Source organism: Sapajus apella, unplaced genomic scaffold (assembly GCF_009761245.1).
Source record: "Sapajus apella isolate SASKATOON/1434 unplaced genomic scaffold, GSC_monkey_1.0 scaffold102, whole genome shotgun sequence".
NCBI classification, from domain to species: Eukaryota; Metazoa; Chordata; class Mammalia; order Primates; family Cebidae; genus Sapajus; species Sapajus apella.
Genome location: NW_022437042.1, coordinates 6,917,715 through 6,941,496, shown reverse-complemented (window position 1 = coordinate 6,941,496; position 23,782 = coordinate 6,917,715). Strand labels below are relative to the sequence as shown.

General features: G+C 38.7%; 1 pseudogene; it reads right to left on the bottom strand.

Moving 5' to 3' along the window:
* Positions 1 to 6,497: 6,497 nt before the first annotated feature.
* Positions 6,498 to 7,768, bottom strand: LOC116536643 (annotated as a pseudogene).
* Positions 7,769 to 23,782: the final 16,014 nt, after the last annotated feature.

Below are 23,782 nucleotides of genomic sequence, written 5' to 3'. Positions count from 1 at the left end.
TTAAAATGGTTTTTTTTTTTTTTTCTAATTCTGCAAAGAAAAGTCACTTGATGGGAATAACACTGAATGTACAAATTACTTTGGGCAGTATGGCCATTTTCACAACATTGATCCTTCCTCTTCTATCCATGAGCATGGAATGTTTTTCTATTTGTTTGTGTTCTCTCTTATTTCCTTGAGCAGACATTTGTAGTTCTCCTCGAAGAGGTCCTTCACATCCCTTGCAAGTTGTATTTTTAGGTGTTTATTCTCTTTGTAGCAATTGTGAATGGGGGTTTACTTATGATTTGGCTCTCTGTCTGTTATTGGTGTATAGGGATGCTTGTGATTTTTGCACATTGATTTTGCTTATTAGCTTAAGGAGATTTGGAGCTGAGATGATGGGGTTTTCTAAATATACAGTCATGTCATCTGCAACTAGAGAAAATTTGACTTTCCCTCTTTCTATTTGAATACATTTTATTTCTTTCTCTTGCCTGATTGACCTGGTCAGAACTTCCAGTACTGTGTTGAACAGGAGTGGTGAGAGAGGGCATCCTTGTCTTGTGCTGGTTTTCAAAGGGAATGCTTCTAGGTTGTGCCCATTCAGTATGATATTGGGTGTGGGTTTGTCGTAAATATCTCTTATTATTTTGAGATACGTTCCATTGATACCCAGTTTATCGAGCATTTTTAGCATGAAGGGGTGTTGAATTTTATCAAAGGACTTTTCTGCATCTTTTGGGATAATCATGTGGTTTTTGTCATTGGTTCTGTTTATATGATGGATTATGTTTATTGATTTGCATATGTTGAACCAGCCTTGCATCCCAGGGATGAAGCCGATTTGATCTTGGTGGATAAGCTTTTTGATGTGCTGCTGGATTTGGTTTGCCAGTATTTTATTGAGGATTTTTGCATTGATGTTCATCAGGAATATCCTTGAGTACATAATTTTTAAAAGTTTCTTTGAGTTAGGATCTAAATAAGGTCTGTATTATGATTTATTTATATGTGTTTATAGGTTATCTTCTTTTATTTTTTGGAAATTATTTGTTGCAGACACTAGGTCATGTGTCCTGAAGAGCTTCCCACAGCTTGGATTTTGCCACGTATGATGATGTTTAACATGTTCTTTTGTCATTGTTGCCATCATCACTGTTCCTCCTCCTCTTCTTCCTTTTTCTTCCCTTCTTTCCTTCTGTCCCACTTTTTCTCTTTGTTTAACAAGAATACTGTATTGGAGGTATTTTTTTTCTTCTATCAGAATGTGTATTATGTCTCGTGGTCTCTTTTTTTTTCTTTGATGTTAGCAGGTGTTGATAGTCAATGCCTCAATTTTTAATTCTGTATGTGTTGTAAAATGGATGATATGATTTTCTTCTAGTGGCTTTATTGTTTTGGGTTTTACATTTAAGTCTTTAATACATCTTGAGTTAATTTTTGTATAAGGTGTAAGGAAGCGGCCCAGTTTCAATTTTCTGCGTATGGCTAGCCAGTTCTCCCAGCACCATTTATTAAACAGGGACTCCTTTCCCCATTTCTTGTCTTTGTCAGATTTGTCAAAGATGACATGGTTGTAGGTATGCAGTCTTATTTTTGAGTTCTCTCTTCTGTTCCATTCATCTATATGTCTTTTTTTGTACCAGTGTCATGCTGTTTTGGTTACTGTAGCCTTGTAGTATAGTTTAAAGTCAGGTAGCGTGATGCCTCCAGCTTTGTTCTTTTTGCTTAGTATTGTCTTGGCTATACAGACTCTTTCTTTGGTTCCATATGAAATTTAAAGTAGTTTTTTCTAATTCTGCAAAGGAAGTCACTGGCAGCTTGATGGGAATAACATTGAGTCTATAAATTACTCTGGGCAGTATGGTCATTTTCATGATATTGATTCTTCCTATCCATGAGCCTCAAATGTTTTTCTATTTGTTTTTGTCCTTTCTGAATTTCTTGAGTAGTGGTTTGTAGTTCTCCTTGTAGAGCTCTTTAACCTTCCTAGTTAGTCGTATGCCTAGGTATTTTATTCCGTTTGTGGCAATTGTGAATGGCAGTTCATTCTTGATTTGAGCCTCTGCCTGGCTGTTGTTGCTGTACAGAAATGGTAGTGATTTTTGCACAATGATTTTGTATCCTGAGACTTTGCTGTGGTTTCTTATCACCTTAAGAAGCTTTTGGGCTGAGATGATGGGATTTTCTAGATATAGGATAATGTCATCTGCAAACAATGATAATCTGACTTCTTCTCTTCCTATTTGAATAACTTTTATTTCTTTCTCTTGCCTGATTGCCCTGGCCAGAACTTTCAATACTATGTTGAATAGGAGTGAAGAGAGAGTGCATCCTTGTCTTTGCCAGTTCTCAAGGGGGAATGCTTCCAGTTTGGGCCCATTCAGTACGATATTGGCTGTGGGTTTGTCATAGATGGGTCTTATTATTTTGATGTATGTTCCTTCAGTAGCTGATTTATTGAGAATTTTTAACATGAAGGGATATTGATTTCTTTTGAAGGCCTTTTCCACATCTATTGAGATAATCATGTGTTTTTTGTCTTTAGTTCTGTTTATGTGATGAATCACACTTATTGATTTGCATAAGTTGGACCAACCTTGCATCTAGGGGATGAAGCCTACTTGATTATCATGAATAAGCTTTATGATGTGCTGCTGTATTCAGTTTGCCAGTATTTAGTTGAGGATTTTTACATTGATTTTAATCAGGGATATTGGCCTGAAATTTTATTTTTTTGTTGTATCTATGCCAGGTTTTGGTATCAGGATGATGCGGGGCTCATAAAATGAGTTATTGAGGAGTGCCTCCTTTTCAATTGTTTGGAATATATTTAGTAGAAATGGTACCAGCTCTTCTTTGCACTTCTGTTATAATTCAGCTGTGAATCTATTTGGTCCTGGCTTTTTTTTTTTTTTTTTTTTTTTTTGGTTGGTAGGCTATTTATTACTGCCTCAATTTCAGAACTCATTATTGGTCTATTCGTGGATTCTATTTCTTTCTAGTTCAGTTTTGGAAGGGTGTATGTGCCCAGAAATTTATCCATTTCTTCTTGATTTTCTAGTTTATGTTCATAGAGGTGTTTATAGTTTTCTCTGATGGTTGCTTGTATTTCTGTGGGGTCATTTTATTATTGTTTTTCCCCAAAAAAAGACTAGATTTGTTGAGTTTTTGAAGGATCTTTCATGTCTCTATCTTCTTCAGTTCTGCTCTGATTGTGGTTATTTCTTGTCTCTGCTAGCTTTGGGGTTTGTTGCTCTTTGTTCTCCAGCTCTTTTAGTTGAGATGGTAGGTTATTGAGATCTGTCTAGCTTTTTGATGTGAGCATATAGTGCTGTAAATTTCCCTCTTAATATTGCATTAGCTGTTTCCCAGAGATTCTGGTACATTGTATTTTTGTTTTTATTAGTTTCAAAGAACTTCTTGATTTCTCTCTTAATTTTATTATTTACCCAAGCGTCATTCAGGAGCAAGTTGTTCAATTTCCATGTAGTTGTGTGGTTTTTACTGAATTTCTTAATCTTGAGTTCTAATTTGATTGTGGTGTGGTCTGAGAGACTGTTTGTTATGAGTTCAGTTCTTTTGCATTTGCTGAGTAATGTTTTACTTTCAATTATGTGATCAGTTTTAGAGTAAGTGCCATGTGGTGATGAGAAGACGCTATATTTTGTTGTTTTGGGTGGAAAATTTTGTAGATATCTATCAGGTCTACTTGATCCAGAGCTGAGATCATGTCCTGAATATATTTATGTTAATTTTCTGTCTTGATGATCTGTCTAATATTGACAGTGGGGTGTGAAGTATCCCATTATTATTGTGTGGGAGTCTGAGTCTCTTTGTAGGTCTCTAAGAACTTGCTTCATGAGTCTGAGTGCTCCTGGATTGGGTGCATATATATTTATGATAGTTATCTCTTTTTGTTGAATTGAACCCTTCACCATTATGTAATACCTTTCTTTGTCTTTTTTGATCTTTGTTGGTTTAAAGTCTATTTTGTCAGAAACTAGGATTGCAACTCTTGCTTTTTTCTGCTTTCCATTTGCTTGGCAATTTTTCCTCTATCCCTTTATTTTGAGCCCATGTGTGTCTTTACATGTGAGATGGGTCTCTTGAAGACAGCGTACTGAGGGGTCTTGGCTCTTTATCCAGCTTACCATTTGTAGAATTATTTTCAATTAGTTTCTTTCAAAAATCCTCTTTATAAGATGCAGATAAACAACAATTCATGGCAATCTTCTGAAAGATAGTGAAGAGGCGAGACTGCCACGGAAACCAACTCTGTTTCATGGAATTCTTACTCTTCTCTCTATAGACCTCATGACTGTGATATATGAACTGAGAGAGGGCAGCACTGTCAAAACATACATGGAAGATAATTTAATAAAAGAGAGCTCTGTGTACCTATCATCCTGAATTCACATATGTTAATACTTTATGACACTTGCTTTGAATATTTTTATTTATTAAATAAATAAAATATTATAGATAGAGGTCACGTCCAATTTGTACTTCTTCCTAATCATTTTCTTCATTCCCAGAAGAACCATATCCTGAAGCTAGTAGACATTCTCATTCATTTTCATATATTTAATTTTACTACATATGTATGTACACAGACAAAAATCTAGTGTCATTAATGAGTGTCAATTAACTTTATATAAATGTTTAAAAATGTATATAAATCTATCATCCTGTACAAAGAATTTGACAACTTTCTCACCATTATGTTTGTGAGATTCACTCATGTTAATACTTGTAACTCTTCTTTCATTTTAACAGTTACATATTATTACACTGTATGAATACATACATTTTACCTATTCATTCACCTCTTCTTGAATATTTACATTGTTGTCATCTTTTCATTGTTTCAAACAAAGTTGTAATAAACACATTTTCCTGAGCATATGTGTTTCTTTTTTTGTTTGTTTGAGACAGTCTTGCAGACTCTTAATCTCAGCTCACTGCAACATCTGCCTCCTGGGCTCAAGCGATTCTCCTGCCTCAGCCTCCAGAGTAGCTGGGATTATGGGTGCATGCCACCATGCCTGGCTAATTTTTATATTTTTATTAGAGGCGGGGTTTTGCCATGTTGACCAGGCTGGTCTCGAACTTCTGAACTCAAGTGATCTGCCCACCTTGGCCTCCCAAAGTATTGGGATTACAGGTATGAGCCACTATGCCCAGCCCTGAGTTTTTCTAGAGCAGTAGTTCTCCAATTTTTTAGTTTTACTCTAAAAAACTTTTGAAGACCCCAAAGAGCTTTTGTTTATCTGAGTTAAATATATTATTATTTACTGTATTAGAAATTAAAACACAAATTAAAAAAATTTATTCATTTAAAAGTGACAATACAATTACAAGTTTGCACAAATTATTTTATGAAAATAACTATATTTTTCAAAACAAAAAAATTTAGTGAGAAAAGTAATGTGGGCTTATATTTTTTGCAAATCTCTTTGAATTCTGTCTTAATAGGAAAGAGCTGGATTCTCTTATCTGTTTCTGCATTCACTCTGCTGTGATATATTGTTCTGGGTGAAATTTAGAAAGTCCTTTCTCACACATATATGTAGTTGGAAAAGACAGGAGTTCTTAAGGAGTCTATGCAGAGAATTGTGGATGGTTTTTGATATTATGCCAAAATTGGACAATTGGTGTTGATATTCACTCAGGGTGGCTGGCAAAATATTAATGATATACTAGGAAAAGTTATAGAATAGTCTCAAACCTTTTGGAAGGCCAAAAGATTTTATTGGGACAGGGCGAAGGCGGCAGGTCCATCAAGTTAGGGAGAGGATAGGGACGAGGCTTTCCCATTTTAAGTCTGTTTACCCCACATCCCTTTGTCTCTACTCTGTTTACTCATGTTAATTTTGTGCTGTAGCCCTCTCAGGGGGAGATCAAAGAGGAATTACCTGTTAATAGTGTTTACTCTGGGCCTGGAGCCTAAAGCTTTTATCATTAGTATAACCACTCTTTTAACCATGTTAATTATCTACAAGTGTGCTAACTTAGAACCGCTGTTGTAAAATCTTGATGGAAAAAGAAAAAAAAATAAAATGAAGAAGAAAAAAAAATCTTGATGGAATAAATGTGTGGATGGACAGAGTGTCTTGGTCGATTGGTTGCATTTTGCTCTCTGAAAGCAGCCAACAGTCATCCCTAGCCCACTTGTATCACTGTAATGGTGTAGGAGTGCATTCATTCATCCACTGTTGAGTCGGGTCTGTAAGCCAAACTTCCGCAGGTGGTGACTAGCATCTCAAATTGGAAGTTTCTTGGAGGTTAGTTCCAATATGCAAACTGAAACTGTATCAATGAACTGTTTGTGTTTTCATATATGAAAAATCCATTTGCCTATGCTCACCTGGAATAGAATTTTTACCTATACATGATTTTGTAGCATCATGCATTGATTATTTTAAAAATATTGCTTCACTGGGCTATGCAGACCTTTTCAAATATTGACATATTTTGTGGCACAATACTAAAAATATTACATTTGTTACTATCACAATTGATCTTATCAGGAAAGTATTTATATTTCAGAAAGCTGTAAAGCTTATGGTGGCAGATACAAGTTTTCTTTTTTTCTAAGTTTCAAATATTTATGAATGAGTGTAACCTCCAACACAATACATCAACATGATTTCATGCATTTAGGGAATAAAAATTTCTTAGTTAAGTGGACAATTGTGGAGATGGCTTCTAGAAGACCTTCATTCCAAAGCAGTTTTATAAGACCTTCTTTCTTTGGTTTGCTGTAATCCACATTAACTGAGTAGAACTTGTATTGATTACTGGGACCCAGTTTGTTCCCGGGTTCTGGGTTATTCTTTCTGTCCCATGTAACATCTGGATTGAACCATGCTGGATGCAAGACATAGAGTGCTACTCCAGTACCTCCATCTCCAATAAGCTCAAAGAGGAGAATCATGCTCAGTTGCTTCGTGGCTTGATTGAGGATATGGTAGAGCATATTTGCAGCAGCAGCCTCTGATTCAAAAGGAGAGAATAAGTCCAGCTACCAGGCCCTGGATTAAATAGTATCTACTACAAGTTTTGTAAAACTCAAATTTTTACGTGCAAACTTGAATTTTGTAATTGACAAATAATGCTGTCAGTTGGTTTCCTTGAAGTGACAGGCTCACTTTGTTAATTTTAGAGAAACATCTGCCAAAAACCCAAGTCTGAATAACCAAAGTTTGTCTGTCAGTAATTCTTTTCACTACAAATGGTGTTTCATGAAAAGTGTTGCTTTTAAATTGCACAAGTGTTTGTCTTTGAGGCAATGATTATACTTCAAGATGTAGCAGAAGTGCTTTATGCATATTTTCCATTTGTCATACAAAATATTTAAAGACCATGTTCTCAAGGGTCAATATTTCTAACATGAATACTTTTCACTGCTCCATGTAAGACAAGTGCAACTGACGTTTTTAATAAAACAGCATATGGTGGTAACAAGCACAATGCCTACTAGTACTATTTTGTGCCACTGCCTCAATTTGTGCTAAGGCAACAGTAGTCTTACGCACTATATTAGTTTCCTAGGGTTGCTGTTACAAATTACTACAAATTTGGTTACTTGAAACAACAGGCATTTATTCTTTAGTTCTGTAGGTCAGAAGTCTGAAATGAGTTTCACTGGGCAGAAATCAAGCTATCAGCAGGACCCACTCTTTCCAGAGACCCTAGGGCAAAGTCTGTTTCCTTGCCTTTTCCAGATTCCGAAGCTGAGTTTCTTATATTCCTTGGCTCATAATTCCTTCCTTCTCCTTCAAAGCCAGCAGTATAGCATCTTGCTTTAGCCATTATGTTGCCATCTTCTGTTCAAATCTCCCTCTGCCTGTGTTGTGGCCATCCTGAAGAGAATGAATGGATGCCCACCTGAAAATTGGTTTGGATGTCAGGACTGATGATGCCGCACGCATAGCAAGACGGTAGGAAAAGATTTATCGCTTACATAATTGAAGCTTTTCTATGGAGAGCAGGGCAGCGCTCCCAAGCAGATTTGAAAAGGACTTGTGAGCCAGGAAAAGAAACTAGCTTGAATATTTTAAATTGTGATTAAGGAATGGGGCAAATTTTCAATATAAAGGGCTAGATAGCAAAAATTTTAGGCTTTGTGAGCCATAAAATATCTGCCATAACTATGCAACTTAAAATGTAAAAGCGTCCATAGACTATCTATAAATAAATGAGTATACCTGTGTTTTAATACAACTTTATTTATAGATACAGGAATTTGAAATTCATCTAATTTTCATGAGCCAAAAATATTCTTACTTTGATTTTTGGCCAGCCATGAAAAAATGTACCAACCACTCTTAGTTCACAAGTTATATGAAAGCAGAGAATGAATTAGATTTGAACTGCAGGGTTAGTTTGACAACACCTGGATTAGTGTTTCACAATAGGTGGGAGAAATATTACATTTATTTAATGATGCATAAAACATTTCCACCACATATTATCTCATTTGATCTTTAGAACAACTCTGTAAAGTAGATATCCTCATCATACCCATTTTAAAGGTGAGAAAACTGAGTCTCAGATACCTGCGTAAGCCAGTGGCTCTAAACCCTGGACGTATACTGGAATTATCTGGGAGGGGCTTTTAAAGAATATCAGGCTTCACACCTAGAAATTCTGAACTAATTGGTATAGGACCATGGGTCTCAAATGGGGGAGATTTTGTTCTTCCTCCTCCAGGGGACATTTGGCAATGTCTAGAGATATTTTTGGTTGTAACAACAGAGGGGGTAGTTATACTGGGATAGAGTGGGTAGAGTCCAGTGAAGCTTCTAAATATTCTACAATGGACAGGACAGCCCTTCACAACAAATAATTACCCAGCCCAAAATGTTAGTGGTGCCAAAGCTGAGAAATCCTAGTCTAGGGCAGGGCTCAGGCATTGGTCATATGAAAAGCTCCCTAAGTGGCTTCCCAGGTGATAGTTTAATATCTATTTTCTCTCTGTAGTATGAGGGCTCAGTGATAACTTGGCTAATTCATGTCAACAGGCAATTGTGAATTTTCAAGGAAAGACAATCCTAGCTGCTTACTGGCAACTTTTTTTTTTCTTCAGCTGCTAATGAGATTTTAAACGAAAGGGACTGAGCTCTTTGTCCTTTGTTGTATTTGGTCCATTCTGTGGAGCAGTGTGGAGAGCACCAAAGTCATAGATGAGCTCTCCTAGGTAACAGAGAGGTTTCAGTGAAAGAAGCAGCCCCTACGTATTTACTTGAAGAGCTCCTGCTCTGAAACTCTTGGGAATCTGATTGGCTTAGGAAAGACTGGAAGCTTTCCAGAAGGATACAGTTAATTGTTGCTTTGAAAGGAGATGCACATGTGTGAAGGCCAGAATGGTATGAATCTGGAGAAAGAAAAAGTAGAAATCGTAACTTCTTCCAGTTCAGGCTAATGAGAGGTCGTGAGACCCAGGGAATTAGTGGAGCTCATTAGGGTGTGCAAAAAGCACTCGAGAGATACTGAAAAGATTTATAATGCAAGGATTCAAAACAACATAATGCAAAGGGGGAAAGAAAAGATTGTATAGGTCAATGTTTCTCAAGGCATAGTCCTTGGATCGGCTACAACAGAACTACATAGGATACTTGTTAAAAATGCAGATTTTTCAGACTTTGCTGAGACCTTTTGAATCCAGATCAGGGTGAAGCCCCAGAATCTGCATGTTTAACAGGCTCTCCAAATGTTTCTGACTTGCAGTGCAGTTTGAGAAGCACTTTTGTAGGCAGAACTCTTACTCTAACTGGAGGAAGATCAAGATGACAGTGCAATCTGAAATAAAGGTGTCCCTTGTCTTAGAAAAGCATATTTCCCTGAGGAGTGGTGTGTTAATGGAAGTTTCACAAGTTTACTATTATTGTAATTGCGCTAGTGAGACTCATTATTACTTAAAAGAAGCCAAAGGTTAAGATGTTCACAGAGTGAATGTTCATATTCAATTGATCTTTTAAAATGTTTGGCGGATGTAATCTGTCTTAATATTACTTAGCTCTCTAACCTACACAAGATGTAGGCATTTAAAAAGATTCACTTTTATACTTATTTCTGTGATTCTTTAGCATTTTTGCTTTTCAAAACAAGTGTTTTGTGTCAATTTTAAGTTTAGAAAATAGAATGAATTAGGTTTAATTAATTTTGACAACCATGATAAATGTGCTTGTTATGATTATATAAATGAAATTTTTGTGGCTTCCATATCTGTCACATATCATGTTCAAACAAAGATCTCACATTGGAGCAGAAATACGCTGATTAGATGAATGACATTAAATACAAAACTGTATTGTGCTGGGTGCATTTGAATTTTACACAAAGAACTGACTTGGAGTCTGATTATCCCAGTCTCTGATTGCTTTGTCATTCACAGTTTCGATAAATGGTTTAATCATTAATGAATTGATAATTTGCTATTGAGTCAACAAAATATCAAATCACAAACCTTACCTCTAAACATCCGAGACTAGTTGGATCCTCATCCTTTGCATTACTTAATAGTGTATAGATAATTGTTCTATTTTTTTCTACTGTCCTTAGTCACTTCCACTTGATTTGATAAGACCCTCACAGGCTGTCTGTGAGATTTTCATTTTGACAGGATGATGATAATACATGGCATATTGAGAATTACAGCAATTCTAGTAGAGGAGAATAATGGCTTTATAGTATGGAAATGTAGAGTCCCTATTTAGAAAATCAAATTGGTGGATACATAAAATGCATTTCTGGCTCATTTCCAAATTATCTGTTCAATGAGGCCCATGTCAATCTGCAATGTTTTCAGTGTAAAGGAATCCAGAAGAATATAGAATCTTGAAGAATATTAAAGCTGGAAGGAACTTAGGAGTTCTCAAACTCAAATCTCTAAAAAAGCCAGGTAATTAACATAAATAAGTGATAAGCTTCAAATTACAATATTAAGGTGCTCCTTCCCCTTGTTGTCTATGGAAATATAGGCTCATTGTTTTCAAATAGTCTGATTTTTCATGAGATGCCAAAATCTAGTTTTCCCTATCCATCCTCCTGCTGAGTAGCCATCAGGATCTGGAACTTCTCCTCTCAGTCACAGCTAATTTCACCAGGGATAGGTGCCTGTCTTTGAGGGATGTTGCTCATTCAAATGCTGGCAGCTGACTCTTGTGACCCAGCCTGAAGGTGAACAAATACGGTTTATTTCTCCAGGACATTTGACTCATGACACAAAGGAAATTTATAAGTTGGTAGCAAGGCAGAAAGAGGTAGACACAGACTGAAACCAAGTTACGTTACTTGCAGAGCATTTGATAGAAAGTCACATACTTCTACGCCTGAGGTCCCCACAGAGTGGCTTAGAATCTATACCCACCCACCATCTGAATCCCCATGCTAGGTAAGGTGTTTTTTAAAATTATTTTTAAATTTTATTTATTTATGTATTTGTTTTTGAGAAGGAGTCTTGCTCTGTCACCCAGACTGGAGTGCAGTGGCATGATCTCGGGTCACTACAAACTCTGCCTCCTGGGTTCAAGCGATTCTCCTGTATCTGCCTTCCAAGTAGCTGGAATTACAGGTGGGCAGCAGCACGGCTGGCTAATTTTTGTATTTTTAGTAGAGATGGGTTTTCACTGTGTTGGCCAGGCTAGTCTCAAACTCCTGATCTCAGGTGATCCACCCGCCTCAGCCTCCCAAAGTGCTGGGATTTCAGGCATGAGCCACCGTGCCCAGTCCTAGGTTCAATTTATTTTGATGATGATGATGATGATGATGATTATTATTTTTGAAATGGAGTCTCGCTTTGTCACCAGGCTGGAGTGCAGTGGCATGATCTCGGCTCACTGCAACCTCCACTTCCCGGGTTCAAGTGATTCTCCTGCCTCAGCCTCCTGAGTAGCTGGAATTACAGGTGCACACCACCACTAATTACAGGTGCACACACACCCCAGCTAATTTTGTGTTTTTAGTTGAGATGGGGTTTCACCATGTTGGTCAGGCTGCTCTCGAACTCCTGACCTCATGATCTGCCCGCCTCAGCCTCCCAAAGTGCTTGGATTACAGGTGTGAGCTACCGTGCTCGGCCTTACCCTTGTGCTTTTTGAGATAGTAGGGATTGATTAAGAGACATTGCTTTTTGTTAACTCTGCAATACTATAACTCTGCATTTTATCTGATTAAAATTTTTGGACCCTGCTTAAAACTTTTTGAAAACCCTTTCATACTTGCTTCTTGATTTTGTTTTTATTTTTAGGTTTATTTTTTAGAAGACTTTGGTATACTTTGGGGTTTGAGAAAACACTGTTAGTGCATTTAAGGAGGAGAGGGGGAAGACATAGTTGTACCTGGATTTAGAATCATTATCTCTATCAGGGCCACAGTGCTAGCCCACATCTTTAAAGACATAATGCCCATCTCAATGTGTATGTATTAGTAAAGATTCCAGCCAGAACTAGTTGGCACAATCTGAGTAGGTTGAGAAGACTTTTATATAAAGGTATGGGAATGTTTAGAGAAATCAGCAAAGGATAGTACAAGGACTTTAGGGTTAGCAGCAGTGGAGGAGTTATTGCATCTTATATCCAAATGCGCAAGTAGAGGAAGCTACTTTTGTCATTAAAAGCCATTACTTATAATGAAAAAAACCACAACTACTTTTGCACCAACCTAATGTGAGTACTCACCAGAATATGAGGAACATAGCTATCTGGAAAATGACTCATCTATCTATCTATCTATCGATATACATAGATAGATAGATGAGTTTATTAACTCACATGATTACAAGATCCCACAACAGAGCATCTTCAGTCTGAGGAGCAAGGAGAGCCAGACTGAGTTCCAAAACCGAATAACTTGGAGTCTGATGTTCTAGGGCAAGAAGCATCCAGCACGGGAGACAGATGTAGTATGGGAGTCTAGGCCAGTCTCTCTTATCACATTTTTCTGCCTGCTTATATTCTACCTGCACTGGCAGCTGATTGGATGGTGCCCACCCAGATTAAGGGTGGGTCTGCCTTTCCCAGCCCACTGACAAATATTAATCTTCTTTGGCAACACTGTCACAGACACATCCAGGTTGTATCCTTCAATACAACCAAGTTGACACTCAGTATTAACCACCCCTTGACAACTTGAACCCATACACATCTCCTGAGATCATACGGAATCTTCAAATAAAGACAATAATAAGGCCATAATTATGCCTAACATAATACAACTATCCTTCGTTCAAGTGGAAACGAACCAATCCCCAACCCAAATACTATTACATAAAGTTAACGATACTTAAACGCTGATGTGAAGTTGATAAATCTTATGTAACTTTCGGTAGTATGGCCATTTTCATGATATTCTTCTTAACCATGAGCATGGAATGTTTTTCCATTTGTTTGTGTCCTCTCTTACTTCCTTGAGCAGTGGTTTGTAGTTCTTGAAGAGGTCCTTTACATCCCTTGTAAGTTGTATTCCTAGGTGTTTTATTTTTTTTTTAGCAATTGTGAATGGGAGTTCACTCATGAGTTGGCTCTCTGTTTGTCTGTTATTGGTGTATAGGAATGCTTGTGATTTTTGCACATTGATTTTGTTTCCTGAGACTTTGCTGACGTTGCTTAAGGAGATTTTGGGCTGAGACGATGGGGTCTTCTAAATATGCAATCATGTCATCTGCAAATAGGGACAATTTGACTTTCTCTTTTCCTAATTGAATATCATTTATTTCCTTCTCTTGACTGATTGCCCTGGCCAGAACTTCCAATACTATGTTAAGGAGGAGTGGTGAGAGTGGACATCCTTGCCTTGTGCCAGTTTTCAAAGTGAATGCTTCCAGTTTTTGTCCATTCAGTATGATATTGGCTGAGGGTTTGTCATAAATATCTCTTATTATATTGAGGTACATTCCATCATTATCTGGTTTATTGAGAGTTTTTAGCATGAAGGGGTGTTGAATTTTGTTGAAGGCCTTCTCTGCATCTACTGAGATAATCATGTGTTTTTGGTCATTGGTTTTGTTTATGTGATGGATTACATTTATTGATTTGTGTGTGTTGAACCAGCCTTGCATCCCAGGGATGAAGCTGACTTGATTGATCATGGTGGATGAGCTTTTGGATGTGCTGCTGGATTTGGTTTGCCAGTATTTTATTGAGGATTTTCACATTGATGTTCATCAGGGATATTAGCCTCAAATTTTCTTTTTTTGTTGTGTCTCTGCCATGTTTTGGTGTCAGGATGATGTTTGCCTCATGAAATGAGTTAGGGAGGAGTCCCTCTTTTTCTATTATTTGGAATAGTTTCAGAAGTAATGTTACCAGCTCCTCTTTGAACCTCTGGCCAAATTTGGCTATGAAACTGTCTGGTCCTGGACTTCTTTCAGTTGGTAGGCTATTAATAGCTGCCTCAATTTCAGAATGTGTTATTGGTCTATTCAGGGATTCGACTTCTTCCTGGTTTAGTCTTGGGAGGGTGTAAGTGTCCAGGAATTTATCCATTTCCTCTACATTTTCTGGTTTATTTGCATAGAGCTGTTTATAGTATTCTCTGATGGTAGTTTGTATTTCTGTGGGATTGGTGGTGATATCACCTTTACCATTTTTTGTTGCATCTATTTGATTCATCTCTCTTTTCTTCTTTATTAGTCTGGCTGGTGGTCTATCTATTTTGTTGATCTTTTCAAAAAACCAGCTCCTAGATTCATTGATTGTTTGAAGGGTTTTTCATGTCTCTATCTCTTTCAGTTCTGCTCTGATCTTAAGTTACTTCTTGTCTTCTGTTAGCTTTTGAATTTGTTCTTGCTGCTCTAGTTCTTTTAATTGTGATGTTAGAATGTTCAATTTAGATCTTGCCTTGCTTCTCTTGTGGGCATTTAGTGCTATGAATTTCCCTCTACACGTTGCTTTAAATGTGTCCCAGAGATTCTCGTATGTTGTGTCTTCGTTCTCATCAGTTTCAAAGAATATCTTTATTTCTTCCTTCATTTCGTTATTTATCTAGTAGTCATTCAAGAACAGATTGTTCAGTTTCCATGTAGCTGTGTGATTTTGAGTGAGTTTCTTAATCCTGAGGTCTAATTTGATTGCACTGTGGTTTGAGAGACTGTTTGTTATGATTTCCATTCTTTTGCATTTGCTGAGGAATGTTTTACTTCCAATTATGTGGTCGATTTTAGAATAAGTACGATATGGTGCTGAGAAAAATGTATATTCTGTTGATTTGTGGTGGAGAGTTCTGTAGATGTCTATTAGGTCCACTTGGTCCAGAGCTGAGTTCAAGTCCTGATATCCTTGTTAATTTTCTGTCTCGTTAATTTGTCTAATGTTGACAGTGGGGTTTTAAAGCCTCTCACTGTTATTGTGTGGGAGTCTAAGTCTCCTTGTAGGTCTCTAAGAACTTGCTTTATGAATCTGGGTGTTCCTGTATTGAATGCATCTATATTTAGGATAGTTAACTCTTCTTGTTGCATTGATCCCTTTACCATTATGTAATGCCCTTCTTTGTCTTTTTTGATCTTCATTGGTTTAAAGTCTATTTTATCAGAGACTAGGATTGCAACCCTGCTTTTATTTGCTTTCCATTTGCTTGATAAATCTTCCTCCATCCCTTTATTTTGAGCCTATGTGTCTTTGCATGTGAGATGGGTCTCCTGAATATAGCACACTGATGACGGTCTTGACTGTTTATTCAATTTGCCAGTCTGTGTCTTTTAATTGGGACATTTAGCCCATTTACATTTAATGTTAATATTGTTATGTGTGAGTTTGATACTGCATTATGATGCTAGCTGGTTATTTTGCCCGTTAGTTGATGCAGTTTTTTCACAGCGTCAATGGTCTTTACGATTTGGTATGTTTTTGCAGTGGCTGGTACTGGTTGTTTTTTTCCATGTTTGGTGCTTCCTTCAGGAGCTCTTGTAAGGCAGGCCTGCTGGTGACAAAATCTCTCAGCATTTGCTTGTCTGGAAAGGATTTTATTTCTCCTTCACTTATGAAGCTTAGTTTGGCTGGATATGAAATTCTGGGTTGAAAATTCTTTTATTTAAGAACGTTGAATATTGGCCACCACTCTATTCTGGCTTGTAGGGTTTCTGCCGAGAGATCCACTGTTAGTCTGATGGGCTTCCCTTTGTGGGTAAGCCAACCTTTCTCTCTGGCTGCTCTGAGCAGTTTTTCCTTCATTTCAACTTTGGTGAATCTGATGATTATGTGTCTTGGGGTTGCTCTTCTCGAGGAGTATCTTAGTGGTGTTCTCTGTATTTCCTTAATTTGAATGTTAACCTGCCTTGCTAGGTTGGGGAAGTTATCCTGGATAATATCCTGAAGAGTGTTTTCTAACCTGGTTTCATTTTCTCCATCACTTTCAGGTATACTGATCAAACATAGATTTGGTCTTTTCACATAGTCCTATATTTCTTGGAAGCTTTGTTCATTCCTTTTAACTCTTTTTTCTCTAATCTTGTCTTCTTGATTTTTTTTTTCTTTTTTTAATTGCATTTTAGGTTTTGGGGTACATTTGAAGAACATGCAAGATAGTTGCATAGGTACACATATGGCAGTGTGATTTGCTGCCTTCCTCCCCTTCACCTATATCTGGCATTTCTCCCCATGCTATCTCTCCCCAACTCCCCACCCCCACTGTCCCTCCTCTATTTCCCCCCAACAGACCCCCATGTGTAGTGCTACCCTCCCTGTGTCCATGTGTTCTCATTGTTCAACACCCGCCTATGAGTGAGAACATGCAATGTTTGATTTTCTGCTCTTGTGTCAGTTTGCTGAGAATGATGGTTTCCAGGTTCATCCATGTCCCTACAAAGGACATGAACTCATCATTTTTGATGGCTGCATAATATTCCATGGTATGTATTTGCCACATTTTCCCTGTCCAGTCTATCCTCGATGGGCATTTGTGTTGGTTTGCTTTATTTCGTTGAATTGATCTTCAGTCTCTGAAATCCTTTCTTCCGCTTGATTGATTTGGCTACTGATACTTGTGTATGCTTCACGAAGTTCTCGTGCTGTGTTTTTCAGCTCCATCAGGACATTTATTTTCTTCTCTAAACTGGTTATTTGAGTTAGCAATTTGTCTAACCTTTTTTCAAGGTTCTTAGCTTCCTTGCATTGGGTTAGAACATGTTCCTTTAGCTCAGAGGAATTTGTCATTACCCACCTTCTGAAGCCTGCGTCTGTCAATTCGTCCAACTCATTCTTGGTCCAGTTTTGTTCCCTTATTGATGAGGAGTTGTGATCCCTTGCAGGAGAAGAGGCATTCTGGTTTTTGGAATTTTTAGCCTTTTTGCGCTGGTTTCTCCCCTTCTTTGTGAATTTACCTACCTTTGGTCTCTGAAGTTGGTGACCTTTGGGTGGGGTCTCTGAGTGGATGTCCTTTTTGTTGATGTTGATGCTATTCCTTTCTGTTTGTTAGTTTTTCTTCTAACAGTCAGGCCCCTCAGCTGCAGGTCTTCTGGAGTTTGCTAAAGGTCCACTCCAGACCCTGCTTGCCTGGGTGTCACTGTTGGAGGCTGCAGAATAGCAAATATTGCTGCCTGTTCCTTCCTCTGGTAGCTTTGTCCCTGAGGAGTACCTGCCAGATGGCAGCCAGAGCTCTCCTGTATGAGGTGTCTGTTGGCCCCTAATGGGAGATGTCTTCCAGTTAGGATACATGGAGGTCAGGGATCCACTTTAGGAGGCAGTCTGTCCCTTATCAGAGTTAAAACACTGTGTTGGGAGATCCACTGCTTTCTTTAGAGCTGCCAGGCAGGGACATTTAAATCTGCTTAAGCTGTGCCCACAATCACCCCTTTTCCCAGGTGCTCTGTCCCAGGAAGGGGTGGTTTTATTTATAAGTCCCTGACGGGCTGCTGCCTTTTTTTCAGAGATGCCCTGTGCAGCAAGAAGGGAATCTAGTGAGACTGTCTGCCTGCAAGTGGCCTTGCTGTGCTGTGGTGGGCTCCTCCCATTTTGAACTTCCTGGTTGCTTTGTTTACATTGTAAGGTTAAAACTGCCTACTTGAGCCTCAGTGATGGCAAACACCCCTCTCCCCACCAAGCTCCTGTGTTCCGGGTCAAGCTCAGACTGCTGTGCTGCTTGTGAGAATTTCAAGCCACTGGATCTTAGCTTACTGGTCTCTGTCAGGGTGGGACCTGCTAAGCAAGATCACTTGGCTCCCTGGCTTCAGCCCCCTTTCCAGGGAAGTGAACGATTCTATCTTGCTGGCATTCCAGGTGCCACTGGGGTATGAAATTAAAAAAAAACTGCTATGGCTATCTCAGTGTCTGCCCAAATGACCTCCCAGTTTTGTGCTGGACACCCAGGGCCCTTGTGGTGGCGTAGGTACTGGATGGAATCTCCTGGTCTGTGGGTTGCAAAGACTGTGGGAAGAGCACAGTATCCAGGCCAGAGTGCAGGATATAGTCCCTAATGGCTCCCCTTGGCTAGGAGAGGAAGTTCCCCGACCTCTTGCACTTCCCGGGTGAGGTGACATCCCACCCTGCTTCGGCTTGCCCCCCTTGGTCTGCACCCATTGTCCAACCAGTCCCAGTGAGATGAGCCAGGTACCTCAGTTGAAAATGCAGAAATCACCTGCCTTCTGTGTCAATCCCGCTGGGAGCTGCACACTGCAGCTGTTTCTATTTGAAAAGAGCCATCTTCTCTTTTACTTTTCTGAGACGGGGTCTCACCCTTGTAAGATGCTGCACATCTTGCTGCATAAAGACAAGTGCTTTCTCTGACACTTGTTTTCAAACTCCTGTGGTCACTCAATGTCACTGTGGTTTCAAGGAAATACAATGAAGGTAAGACTTCTTTGGTCTCAGTAGTGACTATAGAGACTGGGTAAGGAAAAAATAAATAGGAGAATCAACTCCAGAATTCTTTTTTTTTTTTTTTTTTTTTTTTTGGAGACGGAGTTTCACTCATGTTACCCAGGCTGGAGTGCAATGGCGCGATCTCGGCTCACCGCAACCTCCGCCTCCTGGGTTCAGGCAATTCTCCTGCCTCAGCCTCCTCAGTAGCTGGGATTACAGGCACGCGCCACCATGCCCAGCTAATGTTTTGTATTTTTAGTAGAGACGGGGTTTCACCATGTTGACCAGGATGGTCTCGATCTCTTGACCTCGTGATCCACCCGCCTCGGCCTCCCAAAGTGCTGGGATTACAGGCTTGAGCCACCGCGCCCGGCAACTCCAGAATTCTTTAAAAAATTTTTTTTTGACATAGAGTCATGCTCTGTCATCCAGGCTTGAGAGCAGTGGCATGATCTCAGCTCATTGCAACCTCCACCTTTTGGGTTCAAGTGATTCTCATGCCTCAGCCTCCCGAATAGCTGGGATTACAGATGTGCTTCATCACTCCAGGATAATTTTTGTATTTTTAGTATACACAGGGTTTTTCCATGTTGGCCAGGCTGGTCCTGAACTCCTGGCTTCAAGTGATCTGCTCGCCTCAGCCTCCCAAAGTGCTGGGATTATAGCCGTGAGCCACCATGCATGGTCAATATATTCCAAACGTCTTAAATGCATGTGTTCTTTGACTGACTTGTTACAATTACAGGAATTGATCCTAAGGAAATAGTCAGATATGTTATATATAAGGAAACACATACAATATTAGTTTATAGTGTTGAAAATTTAAAAACCATCTGAATGTCTTAATATGGACTTGGTTAACTAGGAAATATCTGTAATTGAATCACAGTTCATCCATATGTTGGGATACTATTTGGCTATTTTAAATAATGATATAAAGGAATAACATAAGAAACTGTTCATGGTATATCACTAAGTGCAAAAAGTAGGCACCAAATCACTGTGTGTTGAGTAACAGTTTATTATTCAGAGAGAGACAGGAAGGAAATAAACATATTAATAAGGATTATTTCTGGGTGGTGATGTTGGATGATTTTAACATTTTGTGTTTTCAGATTTTTATTCCCAATTCTTTTGTATTAAGGAAGCATTATATAGGAAGAAAAATGAAAAATTGCTATTAAAATATATTTTTTTGGTTTATTATTTTGCCTATAAAGGCAACTGAGTCAAGACAAATAGTCTGTGTTAGACAATTGTCTTTTGCTGGGACAATTAGCCCAGCCTGTAGCTTATTAGCCCTATGCTAAATTTTCATCAGCAACAATTGTGGTCAGATTGTGGCAGTTCAAATGGGAAAATTGCTGGGAAAGTCACCTTACTCCATCTTGCAGCATGAAGACAAGTGCTTTCTCTGTCACTTCTTTTCAACCTCCTGTGGCCACTGAATGTCACTGTGGTTCCAAGGAAATGCAATGAAGACAAGACTTCTTTGGTCTCGGCAATGACTGTAGAGGCTGGGGCAGGAAAAAATAAATAGGGAAATCAACTCTAGAATTCTCTCTGTCTTTTTTTTCTTTGGAGACAGAGTTTCACTCTGTGGCCCAGGCTGGAGTGCAGTGGCACAATCTCAGCTCACTGGAAGCTCTGCCTCTTGGGTTCAAGCAATTCTTGTGCCTCAGACTCCTGAGTAGCTGGGATTACAGGTATGCCCCACCATGCCCGTTTAATTTTTGTATTTTTAGTAGTGATGAAGTTTCACCATATTGACCAGGCTGGTTTTGAACTCTTGATCTCAGGTGATCCACCTGCCTCAGCCTCCCAAAGTGCTGGGATTATAGGCCTGAGCCATCACACCCAGCCAACTCCAGAATTCTCTAGAGGCCTAGACAGTGCCTCTGGCCTCCTATTTCTACTAACAATTCATTTAATATGATAAATTAGCAATGAGAACAAAGTGTTTGTAACAATACTTCCTAGCTTCTAATACATTCTGAGTCCCATATAGTAAGAACCAAAACCCCAGGTTGTGATCCTGATTCTGCCAAACTCTGGTCAAATTTCTCCAATGGAAAGACGGGAAAATTGAGCTCAGAGATAGAGGACAGCCTCAGGAGGCAGAAAACGGTCACCCAATAGGCAGATTAAGAACCTGCCTAGGGCACCAGAAAAGAAAGGGCATCAAATAGTAATGTTTTTTTGGGGAGGCAGAGGCTGTATAGGATTTATTGCCATACCACTAGTGTTTGGTACAGTTTTGCATGTAGTAGGTGCTCATACAAAATTGAAATGACTTCCCTGACTACTATCCCTTGAATTTGGATTAGGTGACCCTCCTTTATGGTCTCATAGTACTTATGCTTACTTCTATCATACCACTTATGGCACTGAGTTACAATGATTCATTTACATATTGGTTGGATAATGGACATTAGGGACTGTATTCTTTGACATGCTGTCAGCCCTTAGTGCAAAAGAGAAAGAGTTTTGATAATTTGTTCCTGCCCTTCCCCTATATCATACACCCAAGGGATCATGGTAACCGGATGATTCTTTTTTCTTTCTATTGTTCTTTGTTCTCAAAATGAATTGAGTTACAAGTTTGGAGAAGCTGGAGTTAAGTTGGAGCAGGAATGAGACGGCCAGGGGTAGGGAAGTTTAGTGAGGCTAGGCAGAGGTGGGTGAAGGAAAAAATCTCATTGCTGGGATTGTTGGAGAGATAAACTGAGAATTGGAAATATGTCAAATGGGGATTGATGAAGTTGTTCGTGATGTAAATGTATTTTCTCCATCTCTCTTGTGCAGTATTTGGTATAATCTTCAATGTTTTGTTAGTAGATTTTCTTGCTGGGGGAGTTGTGAAGAAGTATCAAGGTTGGTGGGCAAAATGGATGCTGCTCATGGGTAATGGCACATCTATGGGTTGCAGTAGCCCAGTGCACATGTCTTGCAGTTCCGTATTCTTTCCAAGAAAGCTGATTTGTCTTATTTACATAGGCCTGCCATAATTGGCTATCCTCATATCTGAGAGTCTCAGATACCAAATGTGACCTTGTATAAGGTCAACCTCAAGTGTACACAGAGTGAATAGCTACCTCTGCAATACTGAACCCTCTTTCTTTAGCTGGGCTACTTATTTACTCAGTCATTTTTTAGGGGGACAAGGGTAAAAAGGAAAATAGACATAGAGAGATTTACCCAGAACCATAAATCCTATTGCCCTCCGTCTCTGGATACTCTTGTCTCTTCTCTGGATTATCCTGTTTTCTATCTGGACCATCTCCACTGTTGTGTCTTCCATTTTCTCAGGGACCTGCTAGATAGACTAATAAACAAGAAAAGAGGGAAGAATAAAATAACACAATCAGAAATGATAAGGGAGATTCACAAATAACTCCACAGAAATACAAACCATTAGTGAATACTATAAACTCCTCTATGCACGTAAACAAGAAAACCTAGAAGAAATGGATGAATTCCTCGGCACTTATCCCCTCCCAAGACTGAACCAGGAAGAAATTGAATCCCTGAATAGACCAATAATGAGTTCTGAAAGTGAGGCAGTAATAAATAGTCTCCCAACCAAAAAGAGCTCAGGACTAGATGGATTCACAGTTGAATTCTACCAGAGGTACAAAAAAGAGATGGTACCATTTCTACTGAAACTATTCCAGGCAATTAAAAAGAGGGACTCCTCCATAACTTATTTTATGAGGCTAGCATCATCCTGATATCAAAACCTGGCAGAGATGCAATAAAAAAGAAACCTCAGGCCAATATCCTTGATGAACATCGATGCAAAAATCCTCAACAAAATGCTGGCAAACCGAATACACCACCACATCAAAAAGCTTATTCACCAAGATCAAGTAGGTTTCATCCCCAGGATGCAAGGTTGGTTCAACATACGCAAATCAATAAATGTAATTAATCACATGAATAGAGCTAAAGACAAAAAACACATGGTTATCTCAATGGACACAGAGAAGATCTTTGATATAATTCAACATTCATTCATGTTAAAAACTCAGTAAATTAGCTATTGAAGGAACAAACCTCAAAATAATAAAAAAAGCCATGTATGACAAACCTATAGCCAATATACATGCACAAAAGCTGAAAGCATTCCCCTTGAAAACTGGCACAAACATCCCCTCTCTCACCACTCCTATTCAACATAGGATTGGAAGTTCTGGCCAGGGCAAGCAGACAAAAGAAAGAAAGAAAGGTATTCAAATAGAAAGAGAGGAAGTCAAATTACCTTTGTTTGCAGATGACATGATCCTATATCCAGAAAACCCCATCATCTCAGCCCAAAAGCTTCTTAAGCTGTTAAACTTCAGCAAAGTCTCAGGATACAAAATCAATGTGCAAAAATTTCTAGGATTTCTATACAACAACAACAGGCAAGCAGAGAGCCAAATCATGAATAAACTCCCATTCACAGTTGCTACAAAGAGAATAAAATACCTAGGAATACAGTTACAAACAGAAGTGAAGGACCTCTTCAAGGAGAACTACAAACCACTGCTCAAGGAAGTCAGAGAAGGCACAAACAAATAGAAAATGATTCCATGTTCATGGATATGAAGAGTCAGTATCATGAAAATGCCCATACCACCCAAAGTAATTTATAGATTCAATGCTAATCCCATTAAACTACCATTGACATTCTTCACAGAATTAGAAAAAGCTATGTTAAAATTAGCATGGAACCCAAAAAGAGCCTGAATAGCCAAGACAATCCTAAGCAAAAAAGAACAAAGCTGGAAGCATCCCTCCACCCAACTTCAAACTATACTACAAGTGTACAGTCACCAAAATACCACGTTACTGGTAAAAACGCAGACACATAGACCAGTGGAACAGAATAGAGAACTCAGAAATAAGACGACACACCTACAATCATCTGATCTTTGACAAACTTGATAAAGACAAGCAATGGGGAAAAGATTCCCTGTTTAATAAATGGTGGTGGGAGAACTGGCTAGCCATATGTG